Source organism: Chaetura pelagica, unplaced genomic scaffold (genome assembly GCF_000747805.2).
Source record: "Chaetura pelagica isolate M959 unplaced genomic scaffold, ChaPel_1.0 scaffold308, whole genome shotgun sequence".
Taxonomy (NCBI): Eukaryota; Metazoa; Chordata; class Aves; order Apodiformes; family Apodidae; genus Chaetura; species Chaetura pelagica.
This window is the reverse complement of record NW_009954442.1, coordinates 3,742,223-3,763,417: the sequence shown is the minus strand read 5'-3', so window position 1 is coordinate 3,763,417 and position 21,195 is coordinate 3,742,223.

Below are 21,195 nucleotides of genomic sequence, written 5' to 3'. Positions count from 1 at the left end.
CACTGGAATAGATTGCCTAGAGAGGTGGGGGAGGCCCCCTCCCCGGAGACATTCAAGGTCAGGCTTGATGAGGCTCTGAGCAATCTGTTCTAGTTGAAGATGTCACTGCTTATTGTAGGGGGATTGGACTAGATGGCCTTTAGAGGTCCTTTCCAACCCAATACATTCTATGATACATTCAGGGAAAACTAAACCAACCAACCAACAAACCAAAACACAAACGACCAAAAAAAACCCACCCCCAAAAAAACACAACCCAAAACAACATAAAGGAGTACCAACAGGAAACATTATTAAGTCCCAAATATCTAAAAAATGCACAAATGAAAGACTATTTATTAAATGGAACTCAGAAGTCTACCCATAAAAATGAATTGTGGAGAGACAAAAACAAAATTCCTTCAGAAATACATTATTTTAGCAGTACATTACTACAACACCAAGACAACAAAAAGGAATTTAGCAGTAAGTAGCAAACTTTGGTGCTAGATGTTTCTATGGTTACAGTTCAAGTTTACAAAATAAAGGTATATGCACTAAATATGATTTTGTTGTATTTTCTGAGTATAAATCTGTGTGTTCAGTTCCAATGATCAATGAGAGTGGTTGATTAGTTGAATATAAAGTAAGGAATTAAAATACAAATGAATGTAAATAAAAATATTAATTACTATTAGGGTTTTCAGGAGAAGAATTTAAAAAGGAAGTTGAAACTTGAAATTTGTGTTTGGAGAAAAGGACTCTGGTGAATTAAAGCCAGAAATACACCCTTTGCAGCCCACTGTGCTCTGTGTGCTCCTGTGATCTGAAGAGGGGGGGCATGACTCAGGAAGCCTTTGTCTTCAGCTGCTAAGGCTGCTCCTGGACTCAAGTGATGTTCAGGTACAGAGGATGATGTCTCTTTCTACCTCAGATCTGAGCTGCTTTCAGAAACACTTCCACCAGAGGAAATCATATGTTATAGCTAGCTTTTTGTTCTCACTTTTTCAGTTCAGTCAGAATAGTACATGATAGAAGCAGGGGGACTACTTCTGTAAAAATGTAAGTAACCTGGTAGTGTTCACTCCTGTGCGACGAGAAATCTTGTTACACTCAATTTGAGAAGTGAGACTTCTGAAAAACAGCATGTCCTCTCAATTCTTTTAAATTTAAATTTCTGAAATAAATTGGTTATAAATTATTTTCCATTTACAAATTGTACTGTTTAGCAACACAGAAAGATAAACTGTGAAGCAAGAAGTGTGATCTAATCTCACACAGAAGATTTTAAGCAAGATTAGAATTAGGAAGCACTTATTCATTTCCAAGAACTTGTAGTTCCCTGTAATTTCTGTAAATTTTTGTTAGTCAGCTCACTGAAAATATTTTATGCACTTAAACCATAATTCAGCATAATATTAAAGAATATTATTAATTTTAAATTAATGTGTGCTTAAATTTAAGTATCTGATTAAGTAGTTTGCTAGATCCAGCAAAGGAACAAATCCTCAAAGTGAGCATAAAAAAAGAAGCCAATGATTTTAAACAAAACATCTGATTAAACAACGAAATCTTCTGACACAAGTTATTAAATTTTAAGTCCACAAACAAAGAAGAAAAGAAAAAAACAGCTTTTTAACATTAAAAAGTGTGTATGAGAATATTTTTGTCTTCTATTGGTGTGAAGTACATATACATTTTTCTACATATTTATATCTTGATTTGAAAGATACTCTGCTTTGGAGTTCCTGCATAATAATTACTTAAATAGCCAAAAACACTTTTCATCTACTTTCCTTGACTGAATAAATACTCTAGTGTGACTAGCTGTCATATTTTTATATGCCATCTTTTGTAATTTATTGGCGTAAAGATTATTGGCAGAATCAGAGAAGACTTAAAGCACCTAGTCAGCCTAGTCAAGCATGATTTCTGCTATCTAGTTTTTCTTGAAACATTACTATTTCTGCTACCAAGACAGGCTGAGAGAGTTGGGAAGAGAAGGGAAGAGAAGGGAAGAGAAGGGAAGAGAAGAGAAGAGAAGGGAAGAGAAGAGAAGAGAAAAGAGAAGAGAAAAGAGAAGAGAAGAGAAGAGAAGAGAAGAGAAGAGAAGAGAAGAGAAGAGAAGAGAAGAGAAGAGAAGAGAAGAGAAGAGAAGAGAAGAGAAGAGAAGAGAAGAGAAGAGAAGAGAAGAGAAGAGAAAAGAGAAGAGAAGAGAAGGCTCTGGGGAGACCTTATAGCGACCTTCCAGTATTTGAAAGAGCTATAGGAAAGCTGGGGAGGGGCTTTTCATGAGAGTAGATAGTGATTGGACAAGGGGTAATGGTTTTAAACTGAGAGAGGGGAGATTTAGGTTAGATATTAGGAAGAAATTCTTCACTATAAGAGTGGTGAGGAACTGGAATGAGTTGCCCAGGGAGGTTGTTGATGCCCCATCCCTGGAGGTTTTTAAGCCCAGGTTGGACAAGGTTTTGTGCAACCTGGTTTAGTGGTAGGGTTCCCTGCTCATGGCAGGGGGGTTGGAACTTGGTGATGTTTGAGGTTGTGAAGGACCAGGTATTTCCTCACACGAACATGAAATGCCCTTTAGGTCAGCAGACAAAACTGACCTAAAGATGGCGGCTCCACGTGGCCCTGAACCCTCTCTGGGGAGGGGGGAGCTGCTGAGGGGGAGGGGCTGTGGCCGGAAGCAGAGGCGGGACAAGGTCCCATCTGACTGGCTGAAAAGCCTGGAAATACAAAACCGGCCAATCGGGAGCAAAAGAAAAACCCCATAAAAGAGATAGCGCGGCCCTCTCTCTCTCTCTTGTTCTCTCCTCGTGTTTGGCTGCTGTTCCACTCACACTGAAGGCCGCCGCCGAAGCTGCTTGTTGCCGCTGCTGCCGCCGAAGCCACATGCTACTGCTGCCGCCACTTTTGCCGCCTGCTTTGGGGGGGTGACCTGCCTGCAGTGCCCGCCAGCCTGAGGTCCCCTGCTGCAGCCCAAGTCCCAGCTCACCTAGTCCCAGCTCTCGCCTGATTCCGGTTCACTCCAGCCAGACCCGGCTTGACCCAGCTCATCTCGTCCCGTTGCCGCAGCTCTTTCTGCCAGCCTGCCTGCATTGTTTGCAGCTACCACCGTGGTGAGATGAATTCCTGCCACCCCTGATACCAGTTGCAGGGGAAGGCATAATCCTGTCTTACTTGCACACAAACTGCGACCCTATATGGGACCAGCGTCGGGCATATCCCTCCTCCTCCTTCCCTCATAAATAAGTAAATAAGGTGTGCAGACAAGGTGTACCCATATATATACCCTTTTTGAACCTCCTGCCCCAAATGGCTTTGTTTTCCCCACAATAAACCATGCATTTGTAAATTCTAATCGGGGATTGGCTGCTGTTATTGGAAATATTAGTAAGTACCGAGCAAGTTACTCACTCGAAAATTCAGTGCCAAAGCTTACTGATCCTCTGTGAGAGGCGAGCACCACGTGCGGACCTCTCAGCAGATCCTGACAAGTTAAATACACTCCAAAAAGGAGATATAATAGGTCGCGGATCGTGACAGAGGTCCCTTCCAACCTTAATGATTCTCTGATTCTATGATTCTAACACATACAGTGAGCTAACAGAACGGTAGCTGAACACAACAGCACTGCAAACAGCTATATTTGCAAACATCTATAATGGTCCAGTTTCAAGTCTTCTCATGCCACTAATCTGAACAGTCATTTTTGCCTTCTCCCTCTTGTTACTATGACTGTTTGGTCTCTGCATCTTTTCTAATGTACATTAAGAATTATTTCTTCATCTGTGCTAGAACACAAGTAGCTTCTTGGAAGAGACCTCTCTGGTTCTTACACCATATGTATTGATTTTTCAAGGTACTTTGCCCTTACATTTAAATCCATCTCTTATCTTTAAAAACTGCTCAATATTTAATTGCTAAAGGACATACAAGTGTTTAGGTTAAACAGAAATACAAATTCACATGTCTGTTGAGCATATAACGAAGTAAAAAAAAATATTTGAAACATATATTTTACAATATCTCTTGTGGATTCAATTTTACACATTTTCCTGAAGTAGTGTCTTCTTCCCATATGCAGCATCTCAAGTTTTTTCATCTGAAGCTTAGAATTTCTACCTGTTAGTATAAAAGTGTCTTTCACAATTTAGTAACTCTAAGTAGTGCATTATTTACAACTTACTCTAAGTATCATATTTTATTAGAATTTACATCAGAAATAAAAAATATATTCCTCAATCTAAGTAATAAGACGAAAATTAAATGTATCTGGAATAAAGAGTTGGTTTTTTTGTGTGTGTGTTTTTATTTTTAATTGATTTGAGTAGAATTTGCCATTCTCTTTTATTAACCCCTTTGCCTGTGTCAAAGCTTTACATTTAAGGCCTTTTAACTTTTTTTCATGGATTCTACAATTACTTATTCAGTAGAGAGTTTGAGAGGCAGCGATCCACTACTAGAATTTTTGAAGGGAGTACTTGCTACAGCTTTGTATCTGATGATTATTAATGTTATCTTGACTTTTTAAGATTTGTTTAAGTTGGTTTTAAATGCTTTCAGCTCTGTTTTGGGGTTTTTTTGAGCTATTTTAGGGCTTTTGAGATAGCTCTTTTAAGGGTTGACTGTGGGCTTAACAATTTGTTCTTTGAATGTAAGAAGATACAATGCTTTTAAAAAGTGTTTCCTTAGCGGAATTTGAGATGAAATGTTTGTCGGGTGATTTGCCTTTAAATGTTTCAACTAGATGGATAAGCTTGAGAAATCCATTGGAATCTATCCCCAGAGTGTATTTACCATTTGTACATCAAATTGAAAGGTCTGCTTTTAAAAAAGACCTTGTAAATAATGAGATACAAAGAAAGTATTGGTTTTCTGTTTAGCTTCATAGCTTCAGCAAGTTGCTGGGAATATTAACTAAAGCAGTGATGGTAAATTATATAGGTATATTTACAGTTAATTCATATTGAGGAAGCTTTACAGTTTGATTCATGTAGTTTGGAAATTGGCACAGCTATGCTGAGCACACTGAAAGTTTTTGCCTATATTTTTAATTGGGGTTAGCATATCTGCTTTTGAGATTATGTGCCTGATACAGAAGCTTTCCTCCAAAATTTCCTGTAGTCTCTGTTCTTTTAGTATGTACCCCATGTTCTTTCCAAATGAAGCTGGTGTCTCAGTCTCAAACTCCAAAATGCTGAGAGGAATAACTTTCTGAACAGATGTTAAGACTGAAAATCAGCATTTTTTCCATATCCTCTATTTCCTCCTCTATGCTGGAAGGCCCACTGCCATGCAAGAGTGGGGTTTTTTTTAGTTGTTATTTTAGGTTGGAGTTTTGTCTGATTGTGGTTTTTGTTGTTGTTTTTTTGTGTGTTTGTTTTCCCTGTTCTGATTCAATACAGTATCTCCTTTTCAAACTGGCAATCTGTCACAAATCAGGTCCCTCAGGGACTATTATTGGGCCCAATGCTGCTTAATATCTTCATAAGTGATCTGGATGATAGGATCAAGTATATCCTGATGAAATTTGCTGATAATATGAGAGAGGGGAAGTGGACACTTTGGAAGGGAGAGCCACCCTGCAGGAAGACTTGGATAGGTGGGAAGTGGGCTAACAAGAACCTTTAAAGTTCAACAAGGACAAATGCAAGATCTTGTATATGGAAAAACATAATCCAGGACTGCAGCACAGGCTGGTATCTAACTTGATGGAGAGCTCTATGGAAAGGAACATAGGGAGTCCTGGTTAACAATAATATCAATACGAATGAACAGTGTGCTTCTGTGGCAAGGAAAGCCATCAGGATGCTGGGTTGCATCAACAAGGACATCACCAGCAAAGTTAAAGAAGTCATCATCCCACTCAACACTTGTCAGGCCACACCTGAAATACTGTGTTCAGTTTTGGTCCCCACTATGTAAAAAACACGTTGACAGGCCAGAGAGGGTCCAGAGAAGGGCCATGAAGATGATCACAGGACTGAGAAATCTGTCATACAAGGACAGGCTGAGAGAACTAGGTTTGTTGAGCCTGGAGAAAGGAACTCTTGAGGGGAGACCTTATCACCTTGTTCCAGTATGTAAAGAGTGATCAGAAAGAAGATGAAAACTCCCTTTTTACAAGGAGTCATAATCAAGGGGTATTGGGTGCAAGTTGCTCCTGGAGAGATTCCAGTTGAGCACAACAGCAAAATTTTTCACAGTGACAATAGTCAGCTACTGGAATAATCTCTCCAGGTGAGTGGTGGATTTTAAGATGGGCTACCTTATCTAGACTGTGCTTTTACTAAGAAAGGTCAGACCAGGTGATCTTTGCAGTCTCTTCCAACCCGGTATTCTATAATTCTACGAAATTAGCTGTTTGGGTTTTATTTGGGTTTTTTTGGGGTTTGTTTGTTTGTTTGTTGTTTTTTTGTTTTGTTTTGGTTTGGTTTTTTGGTTTGGTTTGTTGGGTTTTTTTGTGTTGTTTTTTTTTTTGTGTGTGGTATTAAAGAGAACATTTGAGTAGGACAGCCAGCACAGGAATTATCCACCAGTGATGATCACATGCAGCTGATGTACTTCTAACTGATGTACTACCATCCTGTAGGCTGCTCTTAAATGAAGGAATGCATTTAGAACCACAGTAAGTGGTTTGCTCAGCTCCAATGATTTTCATTTAAAACCACAAGATGGCAGCCATAAGGAAGATTTTTTGCCCCAAGTTAAGATGTACTGAGGTAAGAATAGATCTTACTCTCAGTGCTTAGACTACATATTTATACAAGTAAGCAGGTCAGTCTGATTTGTTTAGTGAACCTGATTGGGCTATGCCCTTATTGGAAAACTTTTTCTGTGAGAATTACAATGGTAACAATTTTGGGGGAGTTCTTCAGACCTTTGCAATAACCCAAGACAAACAGTCTATAGTAAAATTGTTGTGTGGGAACACTCAGAATCCTCATGACAGCTGAATTGCAGCTTCCACGTTTTGCCTGTTAAGAACAGAACACAGTCATATCTCAGGTTAGGATTTCTGAGTTTTGCATTTAATTCTTACTAAGTAAGGGTTGCCATTTTGGCTCATCCTCTGGAAGACTCTTTTGGTGCTGAATAGTGGAGTGATGGAGTAGATAATGCTAAGCAGCATGTGACTGTAGATATAATGTGTTTTGTTTTTTTCTAAAAAAAATATGTTTTACTTGTGAAAAAAAAAATTACATTATACATTATCCAAAATAGTCTTTAATCTGGCAAACGAGGGGTACAGCTCACTTAGCTGCTTCAAATAATGCCTAAGTTTAAATTTATTTTTATTCCTGATGATGCCAAAAAGTCTAAGAACAGGCCAAGTCTACTAATGATCTTGAATATATCAGAAGTCAAAGCCTGTAGTAATACAGGAAAAAACAGATGTTCATTTGAAACAGAGAAACCAGATATACTAAAAACAATATGCTGAAGAAAACTTTAAGCAAAAGCCAGTTTCTCTGGACATGCAGAGTTCTGACCACATCCCAGGTTTAAAATATTTCCTGTTTCTATATAAATCATGCACTGCACAATCAACTCTCCAGATCTCTGCTCACGATTATGGCAGCATTCTAGAAAATGTTTTTTAGTCTTGATGTGAGAACGTAGCTATGTTAGCATAGACCATGTTGTGAAGCACCTGCCCGTACTGAGGACTGCAAAACATTAAGCAGTTCTTGCAGGAAGATCTAAACAATGTACTACAATGCAGCATGTGTACAAACAGAGATTTTATTTTATGATATGGTATTTCAAGTTAGTGGCAGAGGTTTCCTTGTACATCAAACTTAAGCTGCATTATAAAATTACTTGGGGAACGTGTTTATTGCAATAAACAGAATCATGTATGTTCTTTTTTATTCCTGTTGCTCTTGTATAGTCTTGACAGAGGGAAGAACACCTTTTTTTTTTTTTTTTTTTTTTTAATTTTCCGTCAGTGTCATGCTAAGCAAACCTTTACTGTGCTTTCATCAGCCCGATTGAGAAGAATTTGTCAGTTCTGTCTCATCAACAAGAAACAGTACAATAATCACTGTGGATAGTAAGTCAACACTTCATTTTCTGTAAAGAATAGAGTGAAAAGAAAATGAGTATTTACAGAGCTCAACACAGTGGTTCTCTTGATTTGAGAGATAATTCAGAGCTATTGCTCCATAGTCTGCTGTTTAAAAACTTGGATTGAAGCAAAACGTATGTGCTATTTGAACACCAATACTGGACTGGGCTTCATTAACAGACAAGATCTGGAAAATACGCATGCAATAGGTTAAGCTGTGAAAAAATTAGGTGTCTGTCTTCTAAACTTCCCTAGTTCAGCCATTGCTGTAGCCACCCAAGGGGGTAACTTCCCAAGAGAGCAACTTCCCAAGAGAGCCCTAGTTGGCAAAATACAGCAACTGTGGCTCAGGTGGGTGTTTTCTCCTGCCAACTTGAAGTGAGGCAGTGGGGCTTTGCACAGAGGGCAACTCAGCCAGTGAGGGGTCATCAAGGTTTTAAACTACCACAGCTGTTTGCTTGAATAGATGAGAACCAGCACTGTCATATTCCTTTTAAGAGAACATGTCATCATTCCTGCCTAAAACAGGTGCAAGAAACAGTTGTCATCTGGATTTTAGCTTTTCATCATGCTCTAGGGAGGTTGGGGAGAGAACCCAACAACACAGCATTTGAAAAATAATGTAGAATTAAAAAAAAAAAAAAAGGATAGAAAATAAGTGATAAGCTATTATGTGCCAGTCACCAAGATATTTAGAAAAGGCATATAACTTGTTTTAAAAAAAATAGTATCACATTAAGATGGAATTAAAATTTAAATTTTTGTATTAAAACCTCTCTATTGAAAGTATGTTGCTTTCCTATCTTAAAAAATCTCAAATATATATGCTAGAAACTTATTGGAGAAAAATAAATAACAATAAATACAAAATTATGCTTGCTAGGATAAAGGCACTACAGTACAGGATTATCTGGGTACTGATCTGTCTTCTTGTGGATGCTAAACAAGATGAGAGGAGAAGCCTGAATCTGTGGATTTAATGTCTGTGAACATAAACTTCCAACAGCAAGTGTTGGTCTGAAGGAGCATGTTTGCCAACCCTTTTTGGACATTGTCACAATCCGGTATTCGAATATGTGGCAATTTTTTATGATCTTGCCGGGACAAAACAAAGATAACACAACAGGTGCACAAAGAGACACTAGGGCTGACGTGTGGTCTTACAAGAGATGGGGCAGAACCCCCTTGCTTTCTAACACTCCTCACTGCAGTGCGAGGCCAGGGGAGGCTGGATTCTGCCGTCCCTCTCCTGGGACGAGCTGCACGGCAGCTGCACCCTTTGTTGTCCGGCAGGACCTGAGAAGAAATTTAAAGGTGATCTCAAATGGTGAAATTAAGACACAAACCAGGTCAGATGTCACACGCACAACAAACTTTCACAGCACAGTCCCTAGAGCGGATAGGATGGAGGAAAACAGAGACAGAAAAGAAAGGAGAAAGCAGAGATACAGAGGACAGCAAGTGAGAACATGGTTACCACCACAGTCCAGCGATGTTGTTGGTGGGGAAGTGGTTCCTCATGGGGAAGTGCTTCAAATGCACTCATAGTGTCCCAGATTTTCATACAGTTCTTGCCCACTGCACCCCCACTTTTTTCCCTGAATAAGGGAAAAAAAAAATCCTTCTATCTTCTCTGTGTTCCTCCAAGATAGGAGGGGGGTAGGTATGGCGCCCGGGCTATGTCCTGCAGATAGTTTTTGTTTGGCTAATTATTGAGATCAGCCAAAGTGAAAGAGGAGGTTGAGACAACTGGCAAGACAGGATTAGTTTATTGCAGTGGAGTTTCAGTCCTAGGAAGTGGCTTGAGACTAGCACTCCTTGCCTTGTCCTGCTAAGTCGGTGGTTTTCATGAGATATCATATCAAGGTCTGGTTATCACTGGATATCCTGCTCCCAGCGCCAGCTGTAGGTCTCTTTTTTCTCCAGACTTAGCATGTCCCACACTAAACTACCCAGTTCTCAGGAACACATGGCAGGAGAGGAAGCAAAATGGTTGGGTGGGTTGCTGAGACATCTCTTTAGTCCATCAACAAATGTTTAACTCTCAAATGCCACAAGACAGACAACAGATATCTTGAGTGTCAGAGTCCATCACTTATCTCTTGGATTGTTCGAGACAAGCACTATACATTCTGAATGCCACAGCCATTTCTAATTTTAGACAGACACCTGTGTAATACTGATACTAGACTTTTATGATAAGCTACCAAAAACCCTCGCCCCACAGGTCCACACATTTTACTTATAGTACCTGAATTTTTTTACTGAGACCTCTAAAATAGGAACCTGCTCATGCTGAGACCCTACACATTGACTAGCTGTGGACAGTACATTTTAGCTGACTCAGTCATAACAATGTCTCTCTCTGTTGACTGCAGGGAAAGGTAAAGCTTCCCCAATTAGGAAAGTAAGACTGAGTGACATAACTGAAGGACCTGGGCCTCCACTGAATGCCACTTAATAAAGAAGGCATTACAAGTATTGAACTAGGGTGTCTTATATGTGCCACATTCAGAGGAATTGTTTTTTGCTGGCTGAAAAGACTGCTTATCTTATGCAAAATTCTTTCCCAATATCCATGAAACTGTAGGAAGGTGCAAAACCTCATTTAAGCGGTTCAATATGTAATGTATTTTAATGTTTACCTTATATTTTGTGTTTTAAAAGTTGTAAAAATATTATAATCAGGTTTTTCCATTATATTTTTATGTCTCATGTCATAGGCATTTTTATATTTTATTTTTATTTATTTTTAAATCCTGCTTTCATAGAACATTTCAAATTATTGAAATTACTGAAGGGAGAAAAAAGACCAGTTCTATTACCTGTACTATAGTTTTCAGGCAACAGTGCTTTTGAGTTATAAATGATAATATTGACTACAGCTGCTAATTGTGTGAAATGTTCCATTTTTTGGAATGAGGACGTTGCATTTATTGTCATCTGCTCTATTGGATCTCAAAGGCTGTTCTTTTTTTAAGGGGATTATATCTGTATAACAATTTACTTCACCATGTATGAGCATACTCTAGATTTATAAACTGATTTGCACTCCTAAAATGCTTTAGGGAGGAATTTTTACTTCTTTTATGATAAAAGAGAAAATTACACTGTTTCATAGAAGTAACTAATTTCAATAAAACTTAAATGAGTTGACTTTTGTTATCTGTAATACAGGATTCCGTGTTTCAAGATCAACAAAAGAGAAATTGTTTCTTATGTGAAATCATAACTGATTATTTTACTGCTTTAGAGGGTTCTTAAAATGTTTGGAAGGTAGAAAATCAACGAACAGTTTTGTGTGTTCTTTTATTTTGTGTGGGTTTTGTTTTTGTTTGTTTGTTGGGGTTTTTTTGTGTGTGTGTTGCTGTTTTTTTCCTGAGATGCAAAAATAAATGAAACAGAATTTGAGTTGCCCAGAGACAAATACAGTGTAAAGGTTAATTTTTTAACAGAATAGTTTACATTATGAAATGAAATTGTAATTTAGTTTGTTAAATACCTCCTAACTGTATCTCAGTCTTATGAGTGCTAGGTAAAGGAACAGAAAGAATAAGGAAGACTGAATTTCAGACATTTCTTCTAAAGAATATTTTTCATAGGCTAAATAGAAATGTTTCAAATGTTTCCGATTTGTGACAATTAAGCCTTAATTACAAATAAAAGCTTAAATTAGATATATCAATGCATCATGAATCCAAGCCGCACAGTCTGTTTTATAATCTGATTTGGCAGAGTCTGCCAAGTATGGCACTTTCCGCCATGAGTCAGTGGGACTGCTAATAGGAGGTTGTAAATACTTACTTGCTGGTCTTAACAATACTTGCTTTAAAAAATAAAAGTAGTACTAGCAGCCAACTGGCCCTGGAATATATCTTCTTCCTATAGTTTCATTAAAATTTTCTTAAATATGGCATCCAGGCAGCTGACATTTAATTCATAGGGTCTTCTGGGTGACAAACTTGAAGTAGTGGGAGTGTAGACACTTCTGATGCAAATGTTCTGCAAGTTGCAGGAAAATTCTGCAGACTGGATAAATACAGTTACTTGCTGCCACAACATGCAGAGAGGAATTCGCTGGGCATGAGTCAGTTCAGAGTGGCTGATATCCACAAATTCTGGTACTAACTAAGTATAATAGTAATCTGCATATAATTAACATCTACAAGTTTATATAAAGTATGTTTTTAATGTGAAGATTGATACATACTGTGGAGTTCAGCACTTCTCAAAGCAGAATATCAAATATTTCACTTAAAAAGGAAAATCACAGGGGAGAAGTCATACTGTAACAAAGTAACATCTGTGGAAGTGTAACCCTCTCATTTCCATTATGAAGAGAATATGATAGTTCTGGAGGGAAAGCAGCCAGGTAGGGTCCTTGACAGGCACTGAAGGGAAGACTGATCATAAGTGAAAATAGATTTCTCAGAGGAGGTGTATGAGAATTCTCAATTTTTTACTACCATCTACTCACAAAGGAAACTAGTAAGAGAGGTGAAAGAAGCCTTTCTCATGTAACTTCAGTTTACAGTCTCCAGGGTTGTCTAAGCATATTTTTCTCATAGACTACTTTTATAAACATTTGCAGCTGGATTAACTGTTCTGGCTATTCTAAAAAAAGGCCTGCATTTTATATACTCACCTATGTAAAGTATGATTATAAAACAACTGGCTGACAGGAATCTTTTAAATACATAAACTAAAGACTCATAACCACTTAACAAGTACCCAACTCACCTTAAAAAAAACAACTTTCTTTCTGTTCTAAAGGGTAGCAGAGTGAGTACCTGATGTCTGAGCCAGGGGTGAAGAATTGTCTCTTACTGGCTGGTGAAATGGAAGCTTTTCTAGTGTGCAGTAAAATATATTTTTCAATCCTTTTGATAAAAAAAAAAAAAAAAAGGAAAGAAAAAAAGAAAGAGAAAGAAAAAGAAAAAAGACGTACAAGTCAATTGAATTCTTCATGTTCATCACAGCAATGCCAATCACTAGGACAATAAGAATACTCAAATAATTATTTGCACTGCTGGTGACAGTATGGTGCTGGCAGATTTCATTCTTTGCTTATGCAAACACTATAAAAGCCCATGTAGTGGTGATTTAGTTTTAACAAGTCTCAGCCAAACAGTGTTTAGAAGGCAAGGACTCAACTGAGCTATGAGTTTAGAAATGAACCAGGGGTATTTTAGAAGACCATATCAATGAATTGCATAGTACCCTATCTGGGATCATAGGAGATCATCACAAGAGAAGATTATGTTTGACATAATCTAAGGAACCTGAAGTCCACAAGTCCACAGGTCCTAGTGAGATGCATCCACAAGAAACTGGCAAATGAAGTTGTTAAGCCACTATTCATCATATGTGAGAATTTGTGGCAGTTTATGAAGGTCCCTCTGACTGGAAAAGGGGAAAAACTATCCCCTTTTTACAAAAGGAAAAAGGAAGATTTGGCTAGTCAGTCCTACCTCTGTGCCTGGCAAGATCACAGAGCAGATCCTCCCGGAAATGATGCAAACACACTTGGAAAATAAGCAGGTGACTGGTCAGAGCCAATAAGGCTTCACTAAGTGCAAATTTTGCCTAATAAATTTGGTGGCATTCTATGATGGGGTTACAACTTTGGTGGATAAGGAAAGAGCAACAGGTGTTGTCTACCTGGACTCATGCAAAGCATTTGATAGTGTCCTGCATGACATTCTTGTGTCTAAATTGGACTGACATGGACTTGATGGATGGACCACTCAGTGGATAAGGAATTGGTTGGATGGTTGCTCTCAAAGAGTTGTAGTCAATAGCTACAAATGTAGTCAATGTCCAAATGGAAACCAGTGATCAGTCACATTCCTCATTGGTACTGGGTATTGGGACTGGTGCTATGACATGGACAGTGGGATTGAATGAACCCTCAGTGAGTTTGCTGACACCAGGCTGTGTGGCACAGTCAACACACAGGAAGAAAAGAGTGCCATTGAGAGGGATCTTGATAGGCTTGAGGAGATGACCTCTGCAAATCACATGAAGTTCAACAAGGCCATGTGCAAGGCCCTACACTTGGGTTGGAGCAATCCCGAACACAAATACAGGCTGAGTGGTGGTGTCCCTGCTCAAGACTTGGGGGCTGGAACTGCATGATCTTTAAGGTCTCTTCCAACCCAAACCTTTCATTGACCCTATGGTTCTGTGTTCCTATGGCTCTATGTGTGGGGCAGTACCCATGAGAACTCAACTCACTTTTAATTTAGAAAGCAATTTTAAGCATTAGTAGAAATATTCACAAAAAGTGTTCATACAATGTCAATAGCATTCATGGTGTTCAAAATAAACCTTTGTCAGTGTCCCATATTTCCTCATGTTTTATGCATTCTTATTCTTCACAGTTGTCAGGACTTTTAAAATTTTATTCTTGTCATTTTGATATTTTGCCAGAATAAAGCTGAGTTGTTTTGATTTTTTTTAGGATTTTTTATTGCATTGCTTTATTCCTCCATTTTTTTTCACTATATTTTTTAATTCCTTGTGTCCCTGTATATCTCTGAAATGTTAATAGTTTTCATTTAAACCAGCTCTAACAGTTTATTGATTTATTGTATTTGGTTGTGTGAGTTGTCCTGCCAGCTCGGTGGAGCATTTCAGAACAGAAGCTTCCTGATGAGCTAGGATCCAAAATAATTTAGCCTGAAGCTCTTGGCAGCATCTCTGTTTCTTCACAGCAGTGCTGCACAATGTAAGCTTAGAAAGTTAACATGTCTAATAGGTAGAATTTTTAATATTTACCTAATCTGAAGAAAATTAGATAGAAAAATGTGTGCCTTAATTTTGCACAAATTCTTCATTTGCTTTGTAGTAACTGGATTTTTTTATAACAGTGCCATGAAAAAGGCCAAATACTGTTCAATTTATAAATATAATCAATCCCAGCATTCATTTACTTGCAGGAGTGAAATAAACATGTTTTGAATATAGAACTTAAATTTTCTAAACCTGATATTGAACTGTCAGCCCACCAAACCTTTATATTAATACAGTAATTCAAGATAAGCTAACTACAGTTTCCAATGAGAAAAATTGTTTGGAACCTTCATTTGTCCTCTGTTACTCTGAGATAACTGAGTCAGCTGGTGACCCAGGTTTAAACAGGGTGACCTATATCCCCTAGGTCCAAACAAAATCTTGGTTATATTCATAGAATCATAGAATGGTTTATATTGGAAGGGACCCTAAAACTGCTGCCATAGACAGGGATACCTGCCACTATAGCTGGTTGCTCAAAGCCCCATCCAACCTGTCCTTGAATACTTCCAGGGAGCTTGGGCATTCAAAACTTCTCTGGGCAACCTTTACCAGTGTCTCACCACCTTCACAGGAAAAAATTTCTCCCTAAATCTACCCTTTTTCAGATTTAAACCATTCCCCCTCATCCTATTGCTGCATGCCATTGTAAAAAATCTCTCCCCAGCACTCCTGCAGGAACCCTTCAGGTACTAGAAGGCTGCTATAAGGTTTCCCTGAAACCTTCTCTTCTCCAGGCAGAACAATAACAACTCTCAACCTGTCTGCACAGGAGAGGTGCTCCAGCCATCTGATCATCTTCATTGCCTTCCTCCAGACTCGTTCCCACAGGTCGACGTCCTTCTTTTGTTGGGGAATCCAGAACTGGACACAGTACCCCAGGTAGGTTCTCATGAAAGTGAAGTAGGGTAGAGACAACCAGCTCCCTTGAACTGCTAGTCTGGTCTGCTTTATTGTTTTTGCTTTTTTTTCTTCTTCCTTTGTAAATCCTTCCAAATCTTCAGCGATTTCTTTCTTTTTTTTTATTCTATTTTTTCTTGTTTCTCCCTCAGGAGGTCTGGTCTCTCCATTTTGTCCGCATCTCAGGTTAATAGTTTTCCATTCGCAAAAGGATAAAAAACTACACAGGAATCAGCTCCTTTAATTGATTTGAAATATAGATGTATACATATTATACCAAAATGTGTTTAAAACTTGATAACTCAGTTTTCCAGTTGAAGTTTTATCAGCGACTGTTCATTTGAAAATCATCAGCAATATAAAAGACATCTTCTGCTTAAGGATTCTGGTGGAACAAAGCATAAACCTTGAGGAGAAAGTAAGCTATAAACAGATGTGATTTCTCTATATATCTGACCAGGTGAACAAACGTTAAAAGTATCATTTCATTATACATTCAGCTTACCAATCTATGCAAAACTCAGTTAACATTATCACGTAACTCAATTTTCAGTCATTCAAACAAACTATGATAGTTGCTTAGCTTCAATAAAACTCACAGGTTACCTGCTAAAGATAGTAAAACCATAGCAATAAATGTCTTTATTAATAACTTACATGATTTCTCTCATGTTAAGGTTGAAATTAATATCCCTCTTTAGGGTTGTCCTTTGTAAATGGAAAAAGAGCTTCCCTGCATCTCATTGTGACTACCTGAAAAGAGGTTGTAGGGAGATGGGTGTTTGCCTTTTGTCCCAAGTAAATAACAGGACCAGAGGAAATGGCCTGAAGCTGTGGCAGGGGAGGTTCAGATTGGATATTAGGAATAATTTCTATACTGAAAGAGTGGTCAGGCACTGGAACAGCCTGCCCAGGGAGATGGTTGAGTTACCATCCTTAGGGATATTCAAGAAATACATATATGTGCACTTTAGGGCATGCTCTTGTGGCCAAGGTTGTTTACGTGAGGTGGAAGAATGAAGAATTAGATGAGACAAGACATGTAGTTGTAAGAAGGATAAAGGAGAGATAAATCCTAAGTATCTCTGTCTCACTTTCCTATCTCATATCATACCTCCTGTAAATCCGGGTAACAATCAGTTTTCAATGGTGTGACATGAGTCAGCAGAATACACTCAAAATCTATGAACATTTCTTACCAGTATCATCACCGGGTAAGAGAGGTTTTTTTTTCTGAACAAACACTGCAAACCTGTTTTCATTTTATGGAAATCTTTGTTGTGGTAGGATGGTGCACAAACCAATTGAAGGAGATGTACTGAAAGGTATTATTTAATGTAGGCCATAGGAAATACATATATTTACTATAGGAGAGAAAATTCATCTATTCATGTTTTACATAGTTGTTCCAACAACCTCTTCTTGGTAGGAAGCAGACAGAAGAAGTTAATCTTTAAGAGTTCTCACAAGCTCTTAGACATATAGTGCTGGAAGGTGAAAGCTATCATTTTTATTTGATCTACACAGTAAAAAAAAAAAAAAAAAGCCAAATCATATTGCAGTTTATTCAGTTCAGCTACTAGACTGCAGGTGAGGATATATGACAGAATTGATTTTTGCATTGCAATGTTATCATAGCCCTTATAGCTTTAGATCATCCCAGACAGCAGCAACATAATTCTTGTTTTTCCTATCACTGCTATGTATTACTTCTTTTAATCTTGTGTGTAAGTGTCATTGAAATCTATTTACTCAAATGACCATTGTTTGGTCCTTGGTTGACAAATATTTCAACCAATGAGAAGGATTTTGTTTTGGATAGTCAAGTTGTAGTAGGTAAGTTTTTTTTCTCTTGTGCAGTTTATCACAGCAAAAGGAATCATAGAATATCAGGTTGGAAGGGACCTGAAGGACCATCTGGTCCAGCCTTTTTAGGTACTGCTATAATTTATATGAAATAGCTCAGAAGCCTGTCAAGCTGAGACTTAAAACTGTCCAATGTGGGGGAATCTACCACTTCCCTTGGAAGACTATTCCAATGTTTGATTGTCCTTGGGCTGAAAACTTTACCTCTTGTGTCCAGCTAGAATCTTCCCAGGAGCAACTTGTGCCCATCGCCCTTTGTCTTTTCCATGTCACTACTTGTAAACAGGGAGTCTCCATCTTCTTGGTAGCCACCGTTTAAGTACTGGAACATAGTAATAAGGTATCCCCTAAGCCTTCTCTTCTCAAGTCTAAACAAACCCAGTTTTATCAGCCTCTCATATGGCAGGTCTTCCAGTCCTCTGGTCGTCCTTGCGGCCCTTCTTTGGACCCTCTCCAGCCTGTCTGCATCCTTTCTGTAAAGCAGGGACCAAAACTGAATGCAAGACTCCAGGTGTGGCCTGACAAGCGCTGAGTAGAGCAGGATGATGACTTCTTTATCTCTGCTGGTGATGCCCTTGTTGATGCAGCCCAGCATCCTGTTGGCTTTCTTTCCTGCTGCAGCACACTGTTCACTCCTGTTGAGCCTGTTATCCACCAAGACCCTCAGGTCGCTTTCCAAAGGGCTGCTCCCAAGCCTGTTGGATCCCAGTCTGAACTGCGCTCCTGGGCTATGCATTCCCAGGTTAAATAAAGGCAGCAATTCCTAAAATGCCTCTAAAGCAAACAAGTACATTGCCAAAATTATCTTTCAGCTCCTAAGTCCACTCTACCAGAAAACAGCAACAAAAACAACAGCAAACAAAAAACAATCAAAAATAAGAGGAAAAATAAGACTCTTTTTTTTTTTTTTTTTTTGCCAGGACAGACTTCAAATAAATTGGAAGGTCACTCAGGTAGAGATTCACTAGAAGATTGCTGTAGGTAGGAAAGATGGTAGAAGAAAAGTTGTGTTACTAAGAGGTAACAGAGGATGGAAAGTAGTTTCTGCAGAATGCAGAGAATGGAAAAAGAATAATAAAGTATATGTATGGATGCTATAAATATAAATCTTAAATCAGCCACCTAAAAGTAGCTTAGGCTAATTTGTCTAGTTTCCTTCTATGTCCAGTGTATAGAAAGAAGTACATAGAGAGTAAATTGTTCCATTTCTCTTTGACACCTCAATAGGTGGGGTAAATAGCAAGGGACAAATTCCTTCTGAAAGTGTCTGCTTTTCCGTATTGCTGACAGAGGATGCCTAGAGAACTATGGTGAGGTAAAATAGACCTTACTTGGATTTGAGATATATCACAAGTTTTTAAATTTAATGTTTTAAATTGGATGCTAAAACACAAGAGAATTCTTTTTTATAGTATTCTTGGAAGGTGTGAGAACACTAACATTATGTATGCAAAAACATGTTCCTATTGATTCCAATATAAAGTTGAAAATAGCAAATGTAAGCCAATTAACTGAGATAGAAAGGAGACAGAACTCTATTTAGAAGCTGCTGCTGCTATTACAGTTTATAATAATTGAAACTGTTCTTGGTAATTGTTGTCTAGCAGAATGATTTTAGAAGTATTGTTTTTTTTCTGGTTTATGAGTTTAAGTTCTGGAATCTGATCCCAGGTCTAATTTTCTTCAAATAATTTGCCTTATGCATGACTGAATGTTCTATAGTGACAAAACCCACTAAATCCTAATAGCAGCTTCATTTTGCGAGTGATCTAGTATTTCCATCTCTGCTGGAAGAACAGACAAACTGCTTACTGACCTCCAATTATAAGCACTTTTACATAAGACAAAATTAAATATGGCTTTTTCATAAGTGAAAAGGTTTCCTCCACAACAGGAAAAACTGAGGAATTTTACTGTGTAATTTTAGAAATATATTTTATCAATACATTAATAATGGAATATTTGAGTGACTGAGCTTGTGATTTCAGCAGGTAGGACTAGAACTTTTTGCAACATACAAATAGTTTCTTAGTTATTATAAAAACAAATGTTAAAAGTTGAATGGCAAAATAGCTTTTTCTTCCAGGGGAAAAAATCTTCATCATTAACATCAGTTGTAGATTGACTCCAGTATTACAATTATATTAGCATAGAAATACTTCATGCAAAATTCACTGTCAGGACTTTGGTACTCTCATTATTACAGAAATTTGTTTTGGAAAAATTTGGTATAGTGACACCTAAATATATGTGCAGTTTTGTCTATAGAAAATTACTGTACTCATGCAAGCTAGCTTTTTCTCTGTTCCCAGCTTGTAATTTTTAGTCTATATTATTAGACAATGTTGTCCCCAAAATATTGGAATTATTTAATCAACAATCAAGTTGGATTAATGTCTTTTTCACACTAACAATATATCAGAAAAAGAATTTCCATTTAGTGTTTTTGAAAACATAAAGTAGTCGTAAGATTATTGATCTTTAATATAAATTTGTAGCTAAGGCATATGATACTAACAAATTATCACTAGTTTCTCAAGAGACATGTCATTTCTACAAAATGTATTCACTTCTGTGGTAAACTTTTTGAATGTATAACTAAGAAGCTAATTGTGAAGTAGTTACATGGCTACATATTTGGAACAAATGAAACACAAAGGCACTAAATGTGGATGTGGGGATAAAGTTCTTTGAAAATTGAGTACAGCTGAGAATTTTTCATTGGAATGCTTCAAGTTGTGGCTCAAATTTGCTGCTTCTCCTTAGTTATTGACTCGGATGGATGAAGTGTCCAGTTAATTATTGATAGAATTCTCCACTATACTTTTTAGTGTTCATCAAAATGAGGGTTCTATGCAATCCAATAGAAGAAATGAAGTGAGTAGAATGGATTTCTTTAAGAGATCAACAAATCAAATCTGCACAATATCTTGAACTAGGTAATGATCATTAAACTCTGAAATCACAGTGCCACAAACCTGTTCTGTCTGAAGTAAATTGAAATCAGACTGAGCTTGAACCCAATTTAAAATTAGTGCAAGAATGAACAGAGATGAAATCAAGTTTCTGTCCAAATATATAAATTATTTAAATGGTTACTGAATAGCAAGACAATAACAAGATCTAAAATATTAAAGGACCACTATAAACAATTCCCTGGCATTTTTAATAGAAGTCAAGCGATTTTTATGTTTTATTTTGTTATTTGTGGGGGGAGGGGAACCACCAATTTTTAAAAATTTGGATATAACAAAATGTTGTCAAGATACACAGTCATGATAACACACAATTTGATTAGCTCTTACAAAAAATACTTTGCATTAATATGGTCATTTTCACGTGGAATTACAGGTTCACTGTATGTTAATGAGATAATGGAGTTGACCTCATGACAGCAAGTAATAGTTCCTGTATCTGTCTGGAGCTTATACGCAATTTTAAAAAGTGAAAAATTATTATTGTATTTCTTGTATTTACTCTTCTCTTAACACAACCACATTTCAAATTAAATCTTCCTCTCATCCAGAGGCAGAGGAGGAATCAGGAAAAAGAGTGCTATTGAAAAAGAGTAAACAAAG